This window comes from Stomoxys calcitrans, chromosome 1, assembly GCF_963082655.1.
Source record: "Stomoxys calcitrans chromosome 1, idStoCalc2.1, whole genome shotgun sequence".
Lineage (NCBI taxonomy): Eukaryota > Metazoa > Arthropoda > Insecta > Diptera > Muscidae > Stomoxys > Stomoxys calcitrans.
Window position 1 is genome coordinate 258,120,978 of NC_081552.1, and position 22,429 is coordinate 258,143,406.

General features: G+C 36.0%; 1 protein-coding gene across 5 annotated transcripts in view; it reads right to left on the bottom strand.

Annotated features, from left to right (window-relative positions):
• LOC106084433 (talin-2) overlaps nt 1–22,429 on the bottom strand; it is a 96,351-nt gene that overhangs the window by 65,766 nt on the left and 8,156 nt on the right. The window contains exon 1 of one of the 5 annotated variants that reach the window (XM_059361667.1): nt 20,206–20,817. The exons of 1 other annotated variant lie outside the window; for it this stretch is intronic. The gene's annotated coding sequence lies outside the window, so the exon portion shown is untranslated. Of the gene's footprint in view, nt 1–20,205; nt 20,840–22,429 lie in introns of those variants that run through there. 3 more of the 5 variants (XM_059361655.1, XM_059361673.1, XM_059361675.1) reach the window with 3 other exon arrangements.

A 22,429-nucleotide genomic window follows, 5' to 3' on the forward strand; every position in this document is an offset into this window, starting at 1 on the left:
GTTTCCTTATTATTGAGCCTTAAACTTGAATCGTGCTGTCCGATTCAAGTTGATTGTTGATATGTGGAATATTCATGGGCAAATTTGCATTTGTGTAAGCTAATGCTCTGGCATGAATGAGGCTTTCTTAAACATCCCAAGCAATATTTTCAAATTAATAAATTTTAAAGTCTTCGGTAGTTATACGCAAGTTATATTTTACTAATCTAACATGAGCTTTGTGTAAAATTTTTATTTCTAATATTTATTGTACTATATAATGGGGGTATACTAATTTTGTCATTCTATTTGTTACTCCTGAAAGTATTCGTCGAAGACTCCATAAAGTATATATATTCTGACATTTTAAGTCGATCTAGCCATGTCCGTCCGTCTGTCTGTGAGTCGAGAGCACACAATTTTCGAATGAGTAAAGCTAGCCTCTTAAAATGTTGTACAAATACTTCTTATTGGTGTAGATCGGTTGGAATTGTAAATGGGCCATATTCGTCCATGTTTTGATATAGCTGCCATATAAAGCGATCTTGGATCTTGACTTCTTGAGCCACTCGGGGGTGCAATTCTTATCCGATTTGGCTGCATGACTTGTTCTGTTATGATTTACAACAACTGTGTCAAAAATGGTTCAAATCGGTCAATAACCAGATATTGCTGCCATATAAACAGATCTGGGATCTTGACTTCTTGAGCCTCTAGAGGGCGCAATTATTATCCGATTTGAAATTTTGTACAACGGCTTCTCCCAAGACCTATAACATACGTGTCAAATATGGTCCGAATCGGTCTATAGCCTGATACAGCTCCTATATAAACCGATCTCCCTATTTTACTTCTTGAGCTCCTTAAGGACGCAATTCTTATTCGAATTGGCTGAAATTTTACAAAACGACTTCTACTATGGTCTCCAACATTCAATTCGATTATGGACTATAACTTGATATAGCTCCAATAGCATAGCAATTATTTTCTTTTATCCTTTGTTGGCCTAAAAAAGATAAAAGGAAAGAAACTCGACAAATGCAATCCATGGTGAAGGGTATATAAGATTCGGCCCGGCCGAACTTAACACGCTTGTACTTGTCTTTTTTTTCTAGTTTTCATGTAATAATGATTTGTCATGTTACGAATTCTGCCTGGCAACATTTTTTGTAATATTTCATTATTCATCAAAGAAGTAGGTAGCTTCAAAATGTAACACATAGTTGTTACTACATTTATCAAATGCTGACTCCTTCTTCTTCTAAGAAGACAATAACAAATCTAAGCATAAAGTTCGCCAAAATTGTTTATTTTATTGAGTGAATTGTTGTAGAGCAGCTAAGACGAACCCATAAAGTCTAGAGAATAACCAACAAAAAAAAAACATCGTTACATCCAATTTGCAGGGTTTGGGGTTGCGGTTGAGTTCAGCGCAAATTGGAGATATGGCGAATGGGCCAATGTAATGCGTAACGTTTATGTTGGGTAAAGTTTAAATTTGAATTCGCAGTAAGATTACTTGGCTTGAGGAGTGCTGCTACTGCTGCGGCAGCTGCTACTTGTGTTTTTGGTGTTTGCTGCCAAAGGCAGTGTTGCCAGAGTTTAGGTGCCCGACAGGCGGGAGCCAAATCAGTTTGTTTTTTTTTTCTCGTCTTCTCATCGTCATTGCTCACTCTTGCTATTTACACGAATGTAATGCGCACCACATGGTTATAGTGATGGTTTTGGTTTGGCTGGTGGCTATAACCCGATGAGGCAATATTGGTGGTGTTGATGTTGCCTACACGTTCCTAACAGCCAAGCAAACGGATAAGGAAGGAAAAAACAAGCAGCAGCACCATTGGCAGCTTAGGCGACAGTAGCTAGCCGCCACAGCATTAGCACACCGCCGCCACCGCATTGCCAATAACAACAAAATCATCAGAAAAAAAAATCAGGCAAACACTTGTCAACAACATATTTGAACACACAACCATAAATGTTAGCTGCAAAAACAACAACAGTCTTACTTCTTCACCAGACAACAACAACAAACACACACTCAAATCGACCATCACGAGTAGCATCTCGATGACAAAGACAGAGGCGATTACGATGTCAGAGCCACATTTAAAAAACGAAGAAGATGATACGAAGAAAAACGTCTTCAATGACTAAGAAATTTAGCAAAATGCCTGGATTGTCAGATTGATAATGGCCAAGATATCAATAAATGACAGAAGTAAGTAAAAGCGGAAGGAAATAAATGTCGCCAGGATGTTTTCAAAAGGGTTTCTACGATATAAAGCTGTCGTTTCGTTTGTATGGTGTGTAATATACGCATGCTGCATGGCGTAGACAATAATTAAATGAGCATGGATTGCTGTAAAATATCCTCAATTTATAGTTTAATAAAATTTCTCATAATAATAATGCAAAGAAATAAAAAATGCAAGACATTTCATAGCGAATTGGGTATTCTAACCAGTAAAGCTACAGCATTCTAAATTAAGGGATAATGACAAAGAAGGTGAAATTCATTAAACTGGAGACACTGTCATTGACATTTGAAATGTTTCGACATTTTGTAAATTTTTCACGAAAAAAATTTCAGTTTTTTTTATTTTTGTTATACCCTCCACCATGGGATGGGGGTATACTAATTTCGTCATTCTGTTTGTAACACCTCGAAATATGCGTCCGAGACCCCATAAAGTATATGTCATTTTAAGTCGATCTAGCCAGGTCCGTCCGTTCTTCCGTCTGTCTGTCGAAAGCACGCTAACTTTCGAAGGAGTAAAGCTAGACGCTTGAAATTTTGCAAATACTTTCTATTAGTGTAGGTCGGTTGGGATTGTAAATGGGCCAAATCGGTCCATGTTTTGATATAGCTGCCATATAAACCGATCTTGGGTCTTGACATCTTGAGCATCAAGAGGGGGCAATTCGTATCCGATTTAGCTGAAATTTGCCATAAAGTGTTTGGTTACGACTTCCAATAAATGTTCCAAGTATGGTTCAAACCTTATATAGATGGCATATATACCGATCGTGGATCTTGACTTCTTAAGCCAAAAGAGGGCGCAATTCTCATCCGATTTGGCTTGTTGTTTTGATCGTTTAATTTAAATTACGCTAACATTTCCGAAATGTTCGGAAATTTAATGATCTTGAAAATAACGTGTAAATGTAATATCAACAACAGACATAAATGCAACTCTGACGGAGATAGTCTATAACAATTTGAATAAATGAGCCTTGTTTAAATTCAAAAGAATTAGGTCGCAGTTATAGATCCGATATTTGCTGTATACTTCGGCATCCTTTATGTAACGAAAACATCTGCTTAATGCCACGAAATCTACTCTAATGGGTCCATATGTTCTCCTTTATAAATGCTTGTGACATAAACATCTCTCCAGCAGTGCATATTTTCCAAAGAACAAATTACAACGTCACAAAAAAAGAATAACAGTTGGCACTATAAAAAAAACTCCCCCGCCAAATGGCCGTTAACAGTTACAGTGTCAAATGTAAACAAACCCAATTGACTGAAATCAATCAAATCAAAGACGCCCACACGCAACGAAATGCTTTTTGTTAAACTTCTCTCACCCCTCCTCCTCCTTCTCCTCCCCCTGTGCCATGCACTTTATTAGCTCAATTATGTTTGTTTGTTTACCATTGGGGACGCACACTGCTTTCATCAGCCTTCTCGCGCCCCCTCCCATCATTTTGTCCAACCATAACTATCAATTCCATTAGGACTTTTATTTTCAACCACCCACCTCTATCTACACTCTAACATTAGCCGTTGAAATCTTTGTTACCACTTTGCGGTCGTTAAGTTAATCTTTTGTGGAGTGCAAAAAGCTATAGATTTGCTTTTACTCTCTCATCTCGTTGTGTGACATTGTCCTGTCACACAGGGCATGGTTATATGTGTGTATGTGAAGGGTTAGTCAGCAAGCGTGTGCATTTCGTCATTCTTACAAAATCACAATAGAAGATGAGCCCGAAGATGAAGAAGGAATGAGAGGTGGGCGTTGGGTGGTTCGAGGGTTATCATCACACATCAGTGTTATAATTTGCTTTATTGTCTGTCTATTGGCCGCTGTTTCCCTTCTTAATTGAAATCCCATACTGAACACACATGCACAATAACTTTTTAATGCACTTGTTCTCAGTGCCTTGGTATTTTTCTTCATAACTGTATCTTTTGTATCTCTCATAGAGAGTGTGTCAATGAGTTTATTTTAAGGTACTCAAATTACTTATCAAATATTTCATAGAAAGAGAACAATGACGAACATGGTGAGAGACGCAGACAATATCAACCCCACACTCTCATTATCCGCAACAAATGCTAACAATGTAAAAACACACAAACCATACAAAATAAATGAACACGAATTTTTACATTCCAATATGAGTATGGCGTCTCTCATATCTGCAATATTTTGTGATATCAGCTTAGTGGAAAAACGTGAGTAGAAGGGCAAGCGGTTCTTATCTTATCGCCTGATTACAGATATGTACAATGTTTTCATTACTTATTAAATGATATTTGTTTTTCAAAGAAAGGACAATGCCAAAATCAAAAATATCCCACGTTACTAATCTATATTCACCATTTGGGGAACTCATTGCTCACATACACAGAAAAAAAACACTGCAAACAAAATTCAACAACTTTATTTGTGTGTGAAAAGTGTTGATGCTCAACAATTTTGATAATTGAACCAATGATTGAAGCTGTTGAAATGTGTCTGTTGATATTTGACACAGAAAACCTTGACATTTTAAGGATTTTCAACAAATTTCTTTTTTGAGTTAGTTGTTGGTAGTCAAGGGACATTTTTTAACAAACAACATACCAATATTGTTGTTAAAAAGCAAATTTAATTTTTAAATAACAACCAACAAATACTTTGTAATGTTTTGCGCTCAGCAAACTATGTACAAACTTTGTTGTTGATAATACATTTTATTTGTTGCCTTGCTACGCGAATGATTACTGACGTTCAATATGTACTTTGGGTTAGTAAAATTTTAATTTGATTTGTTGCAGGAAAATTAACAAATTTTGTAGTTGATTTTTCAAAAAAAAGTTGTTGTTTTTCAAAATTATTTTTATCTGTGTACATACATGGTTCTGAATCTTATGGGTTCTCAACAATGAGCGATTTGAAAATACTAAATAAGATTACTAATGGCAATGTGAATTTACAAAACCAAGCGTGAATCAGAGTTTATGAAATCAACAATTCTAGGAAGTGCATGGATGACGTGTTTGATAAACAACAGCTATACAATTTATTTTGCAAGTTGGCAACATAATGAATTAATGAACTAGCAATAGGAATATTGGAAAAATAATGCGTGGAGAGTTCAAGTAAAAGAGTGCTAAGTTCGGCCAGGCCGAATCCTTTATAACATCCACCCTGTATCGCATTTGTCTAGTTCTTTGCCCGGTATCTCTTTATAGCAGTGGCGGGCAAATGCACACACACTGTTACACATATTTGTGTACATGGACAGAAACACGAGCCCAAGAGCTTGAAAATGGGACCGATTCAGACCAGATTTGGCACGTATATCAGAGATACAGTAACTGTGCAAAATTTCAGCAAAATCGGATAAGAATTACGCCCTCTAGAGGCTCAAGAATATCAATATATGGCCGACATTTACAATCCCAAAAGACCTACACTAATAAAATAGTATTTGTGCAAAGTTTCAAGCGCCTTTCTTAACTTCTTCGAAAGTTAGCGTGCTTTCCACAGACGGACGGACATGGCTAGATGGACTTAAAATATCATGTGAATCAAGAATATATATACTTTATTAGGCGAATATTTTGAGGTGTTACAAACGGGATGACGAAATTGGTATACACCCATGGTGGCGGGTATAAAAATAAATCGACATCGAAATAAAGAAGAAGATTTATTGATCCTGAAACAATTATCCCCATTCAAACAGTACTAAAATTTTACCACCCGAGACCAAAATATGTCCGCTTTGTACTTTATTTGTAATTTCCAGACACAGGGGTGCCTACAATTGATATATGCATCCAGATGCTCTGTTTTTGTGTATATAAAGCAAAGCCGGGCCGAATCTTATATACCCTCCATCATAGATCGCATTTGTCAAGTTTTTTGCCCGGCAAACAAAGGATAATGGATAAAAAATGCCATGCTATTGGCAGCTATATCAGATTTTAGGCCGATTCAGACCATATCTGGCACACAAGTTAGGAAAAGTCGTTGTACAAAATTTCAACCAAATCGGATAAGAATTGCGCCCTCTATAGGCTCAAGAAATATAATCGGGAGATAATTTTATATGGCAGAAATCTCTTTTTATTAACCGATTTGAGCCTTAGTTGGTGAAAGTTAAAACAAAACACTTTATCCAAAATTTCCGACAAATCGGATAAGAATTGCGCCCTATAGAGGCTCAAGAAGTTAGGATCCGAGATAAGTTTACATAGCTAGCACAGTTGTTGGAAGTCATAACAAAACACCTTATACAAAATTTCAGCCAAATCGGACAAAAATTGCGTCGCCTTGAGGCTAAAGAAGTTAAGATCCAAGATCGGTTTATATGGCAGCTATATCAAAACGTGGACCTATATGCAATTTTGCCGTTTTTGGTAGGTCTTTATTTTCTTGGTGGTTGGTAGACTGACCCCAATTTTTTGTAGGTTTTTCCAAGTAATCTACTGAAAAAACCGCCGGGGATAACTCAAAATTATGTCACTTCTTGTCATTTCTGCGTATTCCTAAAGAGCCCAGAATAAAACCATGGATGACGAGGAGCCAAGTACTGTTACAAGATGTCGAGGAGCCAAGTACTGTTACTGCTTCAAACTTCAGGAAAAGGGCGTAAGCTCTGATACTGGCTGTAAGCTGTTCGTAAATTCTAAATACTAAATGCGGCTTATGTGCGTTTAATGCCTTCAATCGGAAAACTGGGGTATTTGGCAGCTGCATACAAATATGCTCAAACTCTGATGTTCAGGGGTCCATGCAACCCACTAGCACCGCTAAAATGGGTAGAAAAAACTCATTTTTGGGCTCCAACCCTTAAACCGGCACTGTTATTCATTGAAATCAGCGTAAATATGCGACTTTTACGAACTCAAGGTTTCTTATCGGGCTGTCGGTATAAATGGTGCTATATAACGATATAGGTCATCTTTGAACTTTAGGCTGTAGAGTGATTTCAATAAACAGACGAACGGACATGTTCATATCGTCTATGAAAATTATTCTTCGCTGCTGGGTATAAAAACATATATGAGATTTTTATTTGATCTGTTTGGTATAAAAAAGTAATTAGGTTAAGCCAAATACAAAGTTAATTCCAATTTATAAACTAATAAATATTTAGAATTATAAAAACAAGTATAAGCGTGCCGGGCCGAATCCTATATACCTTTACGATCGCCGCGGGTACATAATGGGCATTGGTTATTTCAAAGCGCCAATAACTAGCCTTGTCGTATCGAATATCATAGACACTAGTAAAGGGTGATTTTTTTGAGGTTAGGATTTTCATGCATTAGTATTTGACAGATCACGTGGGATTTCAGACATGGTGTCAAAGAGAAAGATGCTCAGTATGCTTTGACATTTCATCATGAATAGACTTACTAACGAGCAACGCTTGCAAATCATTGAATTTTATTACCAAAATCAGTGTTCGGTTCGAAATGTGTTCAAATTTTGACAAATTTTGTTCAGCGATGAGGCTCATTTCTGGTTGAATGGCTACGTAATTAAGCAAAATTGCCGCATTTGGAGTGAAGAGCAACCAGAAGCCGTTCAAGAACTGCCCATGCATCCCGAAAAATGCACTGTTTGGTGTGGTTTGTACGCTGGTGGAATCATTGGACCGTATTTTTTCAAAGATGCTGTTGGACGCAACGTTACGGTGAATGAACACATTTCGAACCGAACACTGATTTTGGTAATAAAATTCAATGATTTGCAAGCGTTGCTCGTTACTAAGTCTATTCATGATGAAATGTCAAAGCATACTGAGCATCTTTCTCTTTGACACCATGTCTGAAATCCCACGTGATCTGTCAAATACTAATGCATGAAAATCCTAACCTCAAAAAAATCACCCTTTATTTGAACAAGAGCCAGTACCGCCAGGCCTCTGAGACCCTCCACTTAAAATCGCTTATTGTCTGCGACTGCAATTGCAGCTACTCCGTATACGAAGCATTTCACTATCCGCAAACTGTAGACGCCCGGTAGCTCTCAGCTGAACGAAAAAAACACCACATACAACCCAAAGAAGCATTATTGGTTATAAAATAGGTATCTACAGAGATTCATTTTAGAAGCATTTGAAAAATGGATCGTAAACAATTTTGTTTACCCCTCACTGTATTTTGGGGTGGTGTCTGTGGTAAAAATGATTCAGCCATCAGACAATCTCTATGGTGCCACTGATCCGTCTATGAAATTACAAAAAGAAACCTAGAACAAGAGTGTACACAAGACTTGGATGGATATTTTTAGATGAGAAAAAGCAAACAAAAAGAACAAATGAACTGTGAAGATAATAAATTAATGGAAATATCAAAAGCAGCAGAGATATGCAGAAGGCAACAAATGATTTTATTCAGCAATCAATCTATTATCCATAATAATAGTTGCTTGATGGCAAAAAAGTATACATAGGAGGACACTACATTTGCAAGTTTCCTTTCAAACGCACTTAAAAAGAGGGAGAGATGGTTATATTCGTCATGCATACAAAAAGTAAGGAATGCAAAAACGAATCCATTTACAATAAAGAATACAGGCACATAAAAACTTCTTGATTGTGAGTATTACTTCTACATTTGAGCAGATACAATTCATCTATTTTTCAACAATGATAACTAAATGTTAAAGTGGCATCATCAAACATGAGCAAAGAATATGTATGTATGTCTTTCGACAAGCACATATACATATACAGTCACTTGTCCATAATTATTCGCTTAAGCACTGGCCTCGTAAGTGTCATCTTGCATACATTTATTGCTCTTAATAGAGTGAGACAGAGTTGCTACAACAAGGGGAGAGACACAAAGGGGGAGTAGCGAAAACAGTTTCAATTTTTTAATTGAATAACTAATATTCTCCACTTTTCACTTTTATTTAAATGTGTTTGTTTATAAATGTTGTCACATTGCCCATGATGTTTATAGAGACGGTCAGTTGGACTAGCAGATACCCCAACTGTGAAAAATAAAAAAAATTGTTCATCATTTAAATGAAATTTATTGCAAATGAGACTCACTTGAAAACAAGTATCTTCAATAAAAAAAAGAGTGGTGAAAAGCGACACGGTATGCCTTGTAGATGTGATTCTGGTGGATGTTTGTGCAAGCTCATTGTCGAGGTGAACACTTATCAATTTATAACAAAACATGGTGCAAAAATCAAGTGCGAAGCTGAGAGAAATAAACATAACACAGGGATGGAAAGTAATGGGGAGTTGAGTTTTCATACAAGTAAAAAAGGCGTTAAGTTCAGCCGGGCCGAACTTTGGATACCCACTACCTCGGGCTTATATGTAAACCACCTTTCGTCAAAATCCGGTGAAAAATTCATACCTTATGTCCCATAGCAGCTTTATCGAAATATGTTCTAATAAGTACAAGTCATTGTTCAATTGTGTATAACAAAATATTGGACTTCTTAGTAGCTATATCTAAAAATAAACTGATCTGAACCATAAGTCACTGTGTCAAATTTCAGTGAAATCGGATTATAAATGCACCTTTTATGGGGCCAAGACTTTAAATCGAGATATCGGTCTATATGGCAGCTATATCTAAATCTGGACCGATCCAGGCCAAATTAAAGAAGGATGTCGAAGGGCCTAACACAACACTCTGTCCCAAATTTTGGCAAAATCGGACAATAAATGTGCCTTTTGTGGACCTAGGAGCCTAAATCAACGGATCGGTCTATATAGCAGCTATGCCCAAATTTGGACCGATCTGGGCCAAATTGAAAAAGGATGTCGAGTGGCTTAACACAACTTACCGTCCCAAATTTCTGCAAAATCGGATAGTAAATGTGGCTTTTATAGGCCTAAGACCCTATATATAAAGATATAGTCCGATATAGCCCATCTTCAAACTTAACCTGCTTATGGACAAAAAGAGAATCTGTGCAAAGTTTCAGCTTAATATCTCTATTTTTAAAGACTGTAGCGTGATTTCACCAGACAGACAGACGGACGGACGGACATGGCAAGATTTTCTTAGAATTTTACGTTGATCAAGAATATATACACTTTATAGGGTCGGAAATGGATATTTCGATGTGTTGCAAACGGAATGACAAAATGAATATACCCCCATTCTTCGGTGGTGGGTATAAAAAAAATGGAATTCGAAGTCATTTAATTAATGAACAACGATTAAACTCTCGATATCTGTATAGAAAACTTGTTAAAGAAAAGTGTGGTGTAAACTATTGAAGAGATTATAATATAATTGTTATAACAGACTTGGCTAATTCTAAAGTAAACATTTATCAGAGTTAATTGGTATGTTAGTACTCTTTGGTAGTTAAGTACTCTTTGAAAAAAATTGCGAAATATTGGGAAAATAAAGACTAAACCACCCACAAACTAAGACCTCGAACATGATTATTTATTTTACAGTTGGTTTGCATATATATTATTATTTATGTTATACAAGTAAATACAAATAATTAAAAATACAAAAATCTTTTTAAAAAATGTGTGCAATAGCCCTTGTTCATATTTAATTTTACATTTTTGTAAGAATTCTCCAGATTCAAAACCATTGAAACCAGCAACTCCCATCTCTGACAACCTTACTCTCAGTATAGCGCAATTTGACATATTGTTCTCACCCACACCAGTTAATATGTATAAATTCTCTCCCCAAATATTCTCTTCTATAAACAAAAATAAGAAAAACCAAAAACAAAACAACCAAATTAAGACTTTACGGCGATTTCTGTAAAAGGCAGCCGATGCTGTTATGTGGAGAACTGTCCAATATGGAAGATGTATGATAATTTATCTCATCGAGTATATTTGAGTGTATGCATGTGTTATTCTCCTCTGATCATTTTGGACAAATTACAAAACTCTCCCTTGTGACCCCACATTCACACTGTAATCATCTTTGCAAATAAAAACAAAAATCACTAGCGCTCAGGGCTAAATTTATATGAAAAGAAGACACATTGTTGGGGAAGAAAAATATAAAAGAAATAGTTTTTGATGGCCGGCAGCGGTAGAGATCAATTGATGGATCGAACGACCAACTGACTGACTAGTTGATAGTGAATTGTGATCTGAATGAATGTTGAGAGATTGTTTTACGCCCACTTTTTCTTAAAAGTTAAACGAAAAAAACAAAAACGACAACTTTTGAAGTAGATTTAAATTGCATCGACAGACACACAACATTTGATTTCATTTGGATTTTTTCCCTGTTCATGTTTGGCGCTAATAAACTACTATCAGCGGGAAATGACGTCACTTTGTCCGCAAATATCAATAAGCCGTTGGTTGGGGTTTTGCTGAAAATCATATGAAACTTGTTTGAAATCTAATCATCAACACATACATACATCAGGGACGTACCCAGGTGAGTGGGGTGGAAGTCTATAGAGTCCGAGCCACCACAAAAATTCAAATTTTTTTGAATGTTAGCGTGTGTACATACTTATTATTCTTTTATAGTTCTGTGTGGACACACACCCCCTACCAATAAAATCCTGGCTACGTCCCTGACATACATACATACATTCCGAAAGATCATTGCCGTGTTATAGATAATTTTATTAAACAAATTGATAATTGAAATGAAAAACATTTTCAAAATTCCAGCTGTATAATGCAATAAAATGACAAAAACAAATTCAATATACATATTTGGTTAATTTAGCTGTTTGAGTTCTTACGAATCTAACTAACATGTTTGAAAATTAAAGCTTGATTTTTTGTTAGACGCCGCAAATATGGTATTCCTCTTAAAAATGATGTGGTACATAAGCAAGTAGCTCGTCTAATGTAGCAAACTTTATGTGTGGTCTCCCCAATATCATGTTGTAAGTATAGGAGAACAATTTACTATTCAGGGAAAATCATAACATCAATGGAAAAACAAGTAAAGGACGACATCTCGAAGCTTGTTAAAAATTTGAGAGTAAGTGCAAAAGACTGACTGACCACTTGGAGAAATTTACTTGTCTCACCCCCTAAGTAGATTTGATAAAAAGAACGAAATCCCAGTTCCAACAATATTGTTTAATTTAAAATATTCTAGACAAACAAGTTCCTTAACAAACCACAGCACCATGGCGTCAGCATTATTTGACGCCAATTTATTAAAAAAAAATAATTAATTATGTTTTCTGGGTGTGAATTTTTGCCGTATCAAAATGCCAAATAAAAATATCAAATCTTGACAGCACTTATAATTCAGGAGAAATACTGGTTTGTAAAATTTATCTTCTTCCTGTCATAGATCGAATACAAAAATTATTCAGCACCGGTTTAGCTAATTTTCTACTGTGCAAGAAACAATGCAAATTGATTTTGAAACCTTCGTATTATTTTCAATATAGTCCCGGTCGACCTATATGACGGTTTGGTGGTCGGTAGGTCGCCCGGACCAGACCCAAACAATAATATCAAATTTGTACGCTACTGTTAAATACGGCGCCATGACAGTGGGCCTCAAACATTTGCGGTGCAAATTGAAAATGAAAATAGGCCCCAAATTTGGCAGTGAAGACCAGAGGACAGACGCCAACAACGGGTAAACCCATTGCTTTTCGGGTCAACGCAGTGCGAGTTAAGAGGATGGAACAGCGAAACGGTCGGCAGGACGACGAAAATCCTATGGGGAGATCGGGATTGTGAGAAGACGAGGCGTTGGAGCATTTCCTATGTCATTGCCCGACTTTGGCGTCTAACACACACCGGCACTTAGGTGGGGACACAATGCCAGAAAAACAAAACACTAAAGGGCGTGGTATGGAAAATTTTGATTTAATTTTGTAAGCAACACGGAATTCCTGACTTGAATTTTCATTTTCGAGGTTACTTTTTAGTATTTAGAGCGCACAAAAAAAAGATTACCGGCTAAGGTGTATGTCCACAGTGGCATGGGACGGATTTATATCCGCACCCTCTTTTCAACCTAAAATAACCTACAAACGGAAAGACAAAATGAATGACCCCATCCTTCGGTGGTCGGTATGAAAATCTCACGATTTTTCGAAAATATTTATAAATATTTTTGAAACAAGTAAAATGGCAAGGCCGAACTTAATACCTAACACCTCGGGTATATATGTTAACCACCTTTCGTCAAAATCCGGTAAAAATGCATAATTTATGCCCCATAGCAGCTATATGGAAATATGTTCCGATTTGGACCAAATACTATTAGTACAAGTCATTGTTCAATTTTGTATAACAAAATATTGATCTTTTTAGTAGCTATATCTAAAAATAAACTGATCTGAACCCCGGACAAGGATGTCGAAAAGCCTAACATAAGTCGCTGGGTCAAATTTCAGTGAAATCGGATTATAAATGCGCCTTTTATATCGGTCTATATGGCAGCTATATCCAAATCCCGACCGATTTGGATCAAGCTTCAGAAAAATGCCGAAGAGCCAAACATAACTCACTGTCCCAAATTTCAATTAAATTTGTGTTTGTTTGTTTGTTTGTCGGTTTACCTTGAAATTTTCACAGATTGTGTAGGTTGGTCTGGAAGGAAACATAGGCTAGATAATTTTTTGATATCGGGAGGGGGCGGACCCCCCCGCCCCCCTTACCCCAAAAGTACTACCTAAAAATAAAAGTGGACCGATCGGGAAAATATGGGATTCAAATGAAGATATTCAAAAGTGGAGTACGAATTTCATAATAAATAATGGGTCCAAGTAAGTCCTTAAAATAGGTTTATTTGACGATCATGACAATATGAGACTCAAATGAAAGGTATTCGGGAGTAGATTACGAATATGGTCAGGAAGTATGAATGGGCTTTATAATTTTTTGATAACGGAAGGGGGCGGATCCTCCACCGTTACCCCAAAAACACCACCCAAAATCAAAAGTGCATCGATAAGGACAATATGGGTATCAAATGAAAACTATGCGGGAGTAGATAACGAATCTGGCATACAAATTCATGTCGAAGTATAGGGGGTCACCCCACCCCCATAAAAACGCCCAAAATGGGCACATTAGCCAATCACGGATATATGGAACTCGGTTTGTTTGTTCCGTACAGACTGAAAAACGGCAGAAACAATTTTCTCGAAATTTTCGCATGTTGCGTAGGTTGGCCTGGAAGGAAACACAGGCTATATAATTTTCGATATCGGAAGAGGGACGGACCCTCCTCCTTATGCCAAAAACATAACCCAAAATCAAAAGTGGACCGATCGGTCAGGTATCAAATGAAAGGTATTGGAGAGTAGAATAGGAATATGGTATTAAAATTTGAGTCTAAGTACCCATCGTGTCGCCCCAACCCCAAAACTCCCCCAAACAGACATATTGGACGTTTGTTTCAATATGGGGCTCAAATGAAAGGTAGTCGGAAGTAGATTTCGAATCTGCCATACAAAACCAGATCGAAGTATAGGAGGTCACGCCACCCCTCAAAAGCGCCATTAGACCCATTCTGACTATATGATGCTTGGCTGAACCGATATTCTTAAAATTTTAGATATCGGGAGGAGAAGGAACGAATTTGATATCTATTTTCAGTGCAAAGTGCCGGTGGCCGCCCCAGCCTCGAAACACCCTTCAAACAGTTCATAATTACCGTCCATGGTAATATGGGGCTTAATTTAAAGGGATTTGGAAGTGCAGCACGAATTTGATATCCATATTTGAGTTGAAATGTCTGAGGTACCATCCCTCCGCTAAAGAGCACTTCACATTATTCTAATTTTTAAAAACACCATGAACTTCTCACACATCAATGAGTGCTTTCCGATTCAAGTTTAACTCAATGATAAGGGACCTTTTTTTATAGCCGAGTCCGAACGGCGTCCCACAGTGCGACACCTCTTTGAGGAACATTTTTTAAATGACCATGCGTGGCATTGTGCCTCGCAAATGTCGCCAATATTAAGAGGGCTACAATGGCACGAATTCTATTGGGTTGACCAAAAAGTAATTACGGATTTTTCATATAGTCGGCGTTGACAAATTTTTTCACAGCTTGTGACTCTGTAATTGCATTCTTTCTTCTGTCAGTTATCAGCTGTTACTTTTAGCTTGCTTTAGAAAAAAAAGTGTAAAAAAAGTATATTTGATTAAAGTTCATTCTAAGTTTTATTAAAAATGTATTTACTTTCTTTTAAAAAATCCGCAATTACTTTTTGGGCAACCCAATATATCCGCATTCAGGGCGAAGTGTCCCCAACCTAAAAAGATATTAGAGTGGTAAAAAAAGGCGAAGCGGAGCGGGCCCGGTTCGGCTAGTTTTTTTCAAAAGGCAGAGAAATATTTTCAAAGAAGTTTTGTAAATTTCAAAAAGTCGATTTTTGAAAATATTTTTCAAGTTGGTTTGAAAAAAAATATTGGTAAGGTATTGATGATGCACATTCCATATCAATTGTTCATTCACATCATCAGGGCTTCCTATCTATTTTAAAATTTTTTTTATGTATAATTGGCTTTTTCTAAGAAACAAGCACATTAGCGTCTATTTCTGCCTAATTTTTGCCCCATTTAGTAGCATGCATACATATACTCCCAACTTATTTCTTCAATACCAAACATTTTTGGGTATACATTTCTGGAAGTATAAACAACAGTGAACTGGACGGACAGACAACCAAAGGCATTGATAGATATGTGGTATTTCACTGATTATAGGCGGAGGCGTCTTTTAAGTCTAAAATGCATCAACATTTTGTGGTTACAAGTGTTTGGGTTTTTCTTTTTTGCTTAACTTTGTTGCTGCAACATTTTCTATTTGGAAATTATTGGCTAGAACACGAGAAAGAGGTGTTGGAATACTTGAGATATGAATTTATGTGAAGTGCACGTGTGAGGGCTGTGAACCATTTAGATAAGACTTATAATTATGCTGTTCATATAAAAATTATGTTAAATCGTATGTAGTCCAAACAAAAAATGTTTACTGTTTAAATGTAATGAAATTGAAAGCTATGCTTTATACGAGAGTCGGTAATAAGGCATTTTTTATTGGAAAAACATTTTCTATGGTTTTTTTTTTGCCTTTAGATGACGAAATCACCCAAGACCTTAAGTCGAGAGATCGGTCTATATGGCAGCCATGTCCAAATCTGGACCGATTTGGGCAAAACTGATTTCAATGTCGAGTGGGCTAATACAACTCATCGTCTTAAATTTCAGCGAAATCGGATAAAAAATTTTGCTTTTATGCGCCTAAGACCCTAAATCGGCGGATCGGTCTATAGTCCGATATAACCCATCTTCGAACTTAACCTGCTTATGGACAAAAAAAAAAGAACTGTGCAAAGTTTCAGCTTAATACCCCTATTTTTAAAAACTGTAGCGTGATTTCAACAGACAGACGGGCGGTCATGGCTAGATCGTATTAGATTTTAACGACGACCAAAACGGAATAGCAAAATTAAAAACCACCTTCGATGTTGGGTAAAAAAATCGCATCCTTTTTTAAGAATTTTAAAAACCAAAGCCGTGCAAGGAAAAAGTTTTACAAAAACGCAGGATGATTTTGTAAAAGATGAGCTGCCCTCAAATGCTGCTTGTGCCCCAGTACTCGAAAAAATCTCACAAAATATTTAAACCTTTCCTATTTCTCATTACCTGGCATCTATTCTCTGCATTTCGAGCAGTGATGGGTGAAAATAAATTAAAAATACCTTCTTAATGTCCAAATTTGTATGGCGGCATGTATATCTGCCTGCATATCTATGTTTATCTTGGTCTACTTTGACAAGAGACATGGATACCTACTACACGCACACTCATACTCACACAAATTGATGGTGAATTTGTAAAAATATATGGAATATCCCTGCAAACATTTTCTATCGTACGAGTCACTAAATCTGCACTCCAGGAAGTTGAAAACAATCTCAGGCGATATAATTTTTTACTCGAATTTCGGTACGGTAGAAAACGTGCCATTTGGCGATATATACCCATGAGTGACTAAATAGGGACTAAAAAAAGTTTAAAATTCGACAATCAACATCATTAATAAAAATATATTTTTATTTGCCTAATGTTTCTTTTTACCTTTTAGAGTGAGGCTTATTTTTTATTTCTTTTTCAAATCAAGATTAATAGTCGAAGATTTTATTTGCAATGATTTTCCTTGACTGGGATTTGAACAGCCAACCTTATGATTGTGAGGCGTATGCTATCCCTCTGTGCTACCGGCCTTTCTTCATTGCAGAAGGTTAAGTAAACATACATTCTCTTGTGTGGGGTTTTTTGAGTTATCGTCCAAAACAACAACAAACAATCTATTTTTAAATTTGTAGCAATAACAGCTGATTATGAGAAACTAATTAGTGAAACATGAATGATAGAATTCCGACAGTAATGTATTTTATTGTTGTAAATCTTGAAATCTCTACAAACTATCATACAAAAGGACCTAAAAAGTGACTATTCTGGGAGGGAGTGAGAAAATCACTTCCAAATGTTTGGAGGGATATTTAGAGACGTACAGAACAATGCCAATGTCAAATCCATAGGGATTTGAAGCTTTCTTTTTCTTGATTTTTATACTGAAAAATATGGATTAGAAAACAAATTTTTTCAAACTCGAATTTTGTAGCATTTGAAAGACATACGGAAGACACGATGCCATCAATCTACAGTGTCAACAGTGATAAGAAAATTAATGTGATAAGTAAGTGTGGGGGATTTTGCAGATTTCTATTTGAGCACGCATTTAAAATAGTTTTTCGGGAATTTCTTTCCATTTATAGTTTTTTTTTTTTGTGAGGATCATTAATGTTTTGATAGGAAAGAATAACAATGTATGTATGTATATATCCATGAAAGGGCTTAAGGGAATTTTATGAGATTCTTTTACGAAACAATGCAAAGAAAATCTGCTTTGATGTCAACATAAACAAGGTGTGGACAGGCCGAAATTCGGGAACCCATTCCCATTGATTCTACCAACATAATACAAAAATTGTCTTGGTTTTTAGGTGAATAACTTGCAGTTCAATTAGGCGTATCATTAAAACTTAAGAAGACGAGCTGTGTATTCGTTTATATGGCGGCTATATCGTTAATGGACCTTAGACTATTGGATGTTGACAACAAAATTCTGTAAATTAGAACAGATAAAAATATCAGCAATAGAACATATACTAGCTCGAGATCATTTAAATCCAATGCTTTCAAAGAATGGCTTTGCAAAAAACCTATAAAAGTTTATTTTTTATTTTTTTGCCTTTCCAGACAAGCTCAATGATGGGAGATTTTCTTTGCAAAATGGAATAGGTAAGCCAGAGAACCAGACCAACTCACGAAAAAAAAGGCTTCGGGTTAACCAAGTTTATCGACAGTTTGTTTCTTTTGCAAAATTTTACCCCTTTAACAATTTTTGAAAAAAATAAATTGCTTATCAATAATTGGCACTGCCCTTTAAAGTGAATGGTAGCGTATGATTATTAAATATTAACGGTTGTTTTATAAAACGTATTCGCCATAGGGGCTTGGTATTAGCAGAGGCACACCAGCAGTAAGTTTTAGAGACGGTTTCTCATTCTACGCTTACAATAGGTCTGTTCGCGCCTTTTTTCAGAAAACAATTGCAGGCAAATTTCTCACGCACTCTTCTGCTGGCCAATTAAGTACGCCAGGAACTTCGGGTAAAAATGTGGGCAAATTTGTGGACATTTTTGTGTACACGAACACTCTTAATCTTATTCTTCTTATTGACGGAATTTGTTTTTTGCAAATATATGCTTTTATCTTCTCTTAACGATTAACCTTAAACGGTAGAAGGGTGCCGGTCAGTGACTTGTCGACGCGCGATAAATTGAAACAGATGGTAATATTCAATTGGCTGTTGTTTGTTTACCATTTTCTGAGTAACATTAGGTATGTTCGGGTACTTTTCCAGTAATCATTTGCCAGTAAAAAATTTGCATGCTCTCATTTGCAAAAACTTTTTAAATATTTTTCTCTCTTAATGGCAAACGAACGACTTTCGAATGAACTACTCTCTTCGGCTATTTTTATCTTTTTTTCCATAAATTTCGTTTGATATTATTCCCATTATAAATGAATTATCTTGTAAACATCCATTCACTACATCAATCCAACTCCAATCCCTACAACTGCTACGTTTCTCATGCGATTTTTTTTTTTGGGGGTATGCATGCAAATATCCATGACCAATGATTAAATGGAATTTCTTATGAAATTTAAAATGACTCATTGGTTTATGTTTACACCAACTCACATTATTTATTTTAAGCATTTCGGCAATGCGAAAGAAATGCTGTTGTATGCCTTGATATGCAAATCAAGCCTTATTGAAAATATTTTCATTTCCAAACATATACAGTGTGGTCAAAGAATAATTGTTTATAATATTTTTTTTTTATAATAAAGAAAAGGTATTTCTTCAGTTTAATGACTCCCAAGTGAAAAAAGACTAGAGCTTCAACTACGTAGATATAGATTTCTCAGGAAACTTTTCAACAGACAAAGTGGCAACAGAAGAGGTTGTCATTGAAAGACATTCTTCAGGGACTGTCGACAAACTTTTGGTTAATTCCACAATTTGTGTAGCTGATCAAATGTTAGGATCCATTTAAATCAGCAGGTTCCTTTAAGAGAATACAATAGTCAATCTGGAGAATTCAAAGTCAAAAATATGCAATTACTTCCAGAATACCGTTACACTGCTCATCTACATTTATCACTCCTTCCTTGATGTTTATTGGTATTCCAAAGAACTTAGGTCTATGGTCAGCAATTTGCGATTGCCATACAATTTTTAACACTTGTAGTTTTTGTTTTGCTGAACACTGTATTGTGACCACTACTACTACTAATCTGCATATACACGTTTATTTATAACAAATATACGTTTTTTCTGGTTTTTAAGTGAATCATTCATAAATTCATCATAGCATTGAAATGGACAAGAAAACAAAAGTAATAATAGTATAATAAGAATAAAAAAAATTAAAAGATAGAAAAAAAAATACTTACAAAAAAATTATAAATATTTTTATGTTTCCGATGGCAATACACGTCGTTGTTTCTTTATGTTTTTTTTTTGGTTTCTATAATAAAACACGCACAAAATTCACGAAATTATATGCCAAAAAAAAACTTGAAATTAAACAAAAATGGCCGAAGAAAAAAACATTTAAGCATAAAAAAATTAAACAATATCAGCATATGTTGTTTTTCATAGAGGCAAATTAAGAACAAAAACAAAAAACGCAATATCACACAGACACAGACACACGCGTTCGTTCGCTCGCTAGCTCGGTCGCGGACAAGCTCATGGACCCAGTCACAAAGATGAGGTAATTTTTGTTGTGCTAAGCAAAATTTATGATAGTTGAACGAATGGGGCAAATAAATTCGGTTTCAGGCAAATTGAACAGAAAATGATTAAACTTGTAAATTTCTTTTTTTTTTTTGCGATTTCGTTTTCTCTTCTTTGCATTTCATTAAGAAATGGGCATAAAATATATGTAGGAACATATAAGTTTTATTTTTGGTTTTTCTTTCTATTTTTTAATTATTAAACAGTTGGGGTATTTTTTTCTTTTTGATTTGTTATATAATTTTTTGCTTTTATTGGTTTACGTTTCTTTTTATTTTTTCGTATATCGTGTGCGTTATTGATTCTAAATAACTTTTTTCAAATTCCATTCAAAATAACCGGCTCATTTGCGTAGGGGTAGGAAGTTGGCTAAAAAAGTGGCCATGGACCATGTTGCTAACACACAGTAAGCCATTCAACCAGTCATACATATGGCCAAAATATGATGTATGTAAAGTATGTGGGTAAATTTGTTTGATTGCAAATGAATTTGTAACTAAAAGGCCAAAACATTATCTCGATATTGAGGCCAGGGTTGCCATTTAAGTGTTTTTAGCACAAACTTGGACAGACTTTTAAGAAATTGAAAAAAAAGTAAGAGCGTGCTAATTTCGGCCGGGCCGAATCTTATATACCCTCCACCATGCATCGCATTTGTCGTCTTCTATGTGCAGTATCTCTTTTTAGGCAAACAAAGAATATTTAATAAGAATATGCTATTGTGTAATATTTCAGTTCATTCGGATAAGAATTGCGCCTTGTAGGGGCTTAAGAAGCAAAATCGGGGGATCGGTTTATATGGGAGCTGTATCAAGCTATTGATCGATTCAGACCATATTAGACACGAATGTTGAAGGTCATGAGAGTAGCCGTGGCACAAAATTTCAGCCAAATCGAGAGGCTCGAGAAGACAAGATCCCAGTTCGGTTTATATGGCAGCTATATCAGGTTGCGAACCGATTGTGAGCCATACTTAACACAGTTATTGGAAGTCATAACAAAACACCTCATGCAAAATTTCAGCCAAATCGGATGAGAATTGCGCCCTCTAGAGGCTCAAGAAGTCAAGACCCAAGATCGGTTTATATGACAGCTATACCAGATTATGAACCGATTTGAATCATACTTAACACAGTTATTTGCAATAATACCAAAACACTATGTGCAAAATTTCAGTCAATTCGGATAAAAAATTGCGCCCTCTAGAGGCTCAAGAAGTCAAGACCCAAGATCGGTTTATATGACAGCTATATCCAAACATAGACCGATTTGAACCAAACTTAGCGCAGTTGTTGGAAGTAATACCAAAACACCACGGGCAAAATTTCAGTCAAATCGGTCAAGACCCAAGATCGGCTATATCAAAACATGGATCGATTTGGCCCATTTACAATCCCAACCGACCTACACTAAAAAAAGTATTTGTGCAGAATTTCAAGCGGCCAGCTTACCTCCTTCGAAAGTTAGCGTGCATTCGACAGACAGACGGACAGACGGACATTGCTAGATCGATTTAAAATTGCATGGCGATCAAGAATATATATAAAGTATGGAATATATATAAAGTATGGGGTCTCAGACTTATTTTTCGATGTGTTACAAACAGAATTACGAAATTATATAGGACTTCAGCGGATTTTTTCGGATGGCTTATTAAACAATCCGTATCAAATTTTGAGCAAATATGTTCAAACTGTAATAAATGCGGTTGAAAAATAACAACATAACTGCAAATCTGACGAACATATATTTGGGGGCTGTATATAATTCTAAACCGATTTCGATCAAACCCTTGACGCAATGTTCGTGAGGAAATTTACATACGGCAATCTGTCCACACTTTTTCGAAGTTGACCTTTTTGACAGCTGTAATTTGAT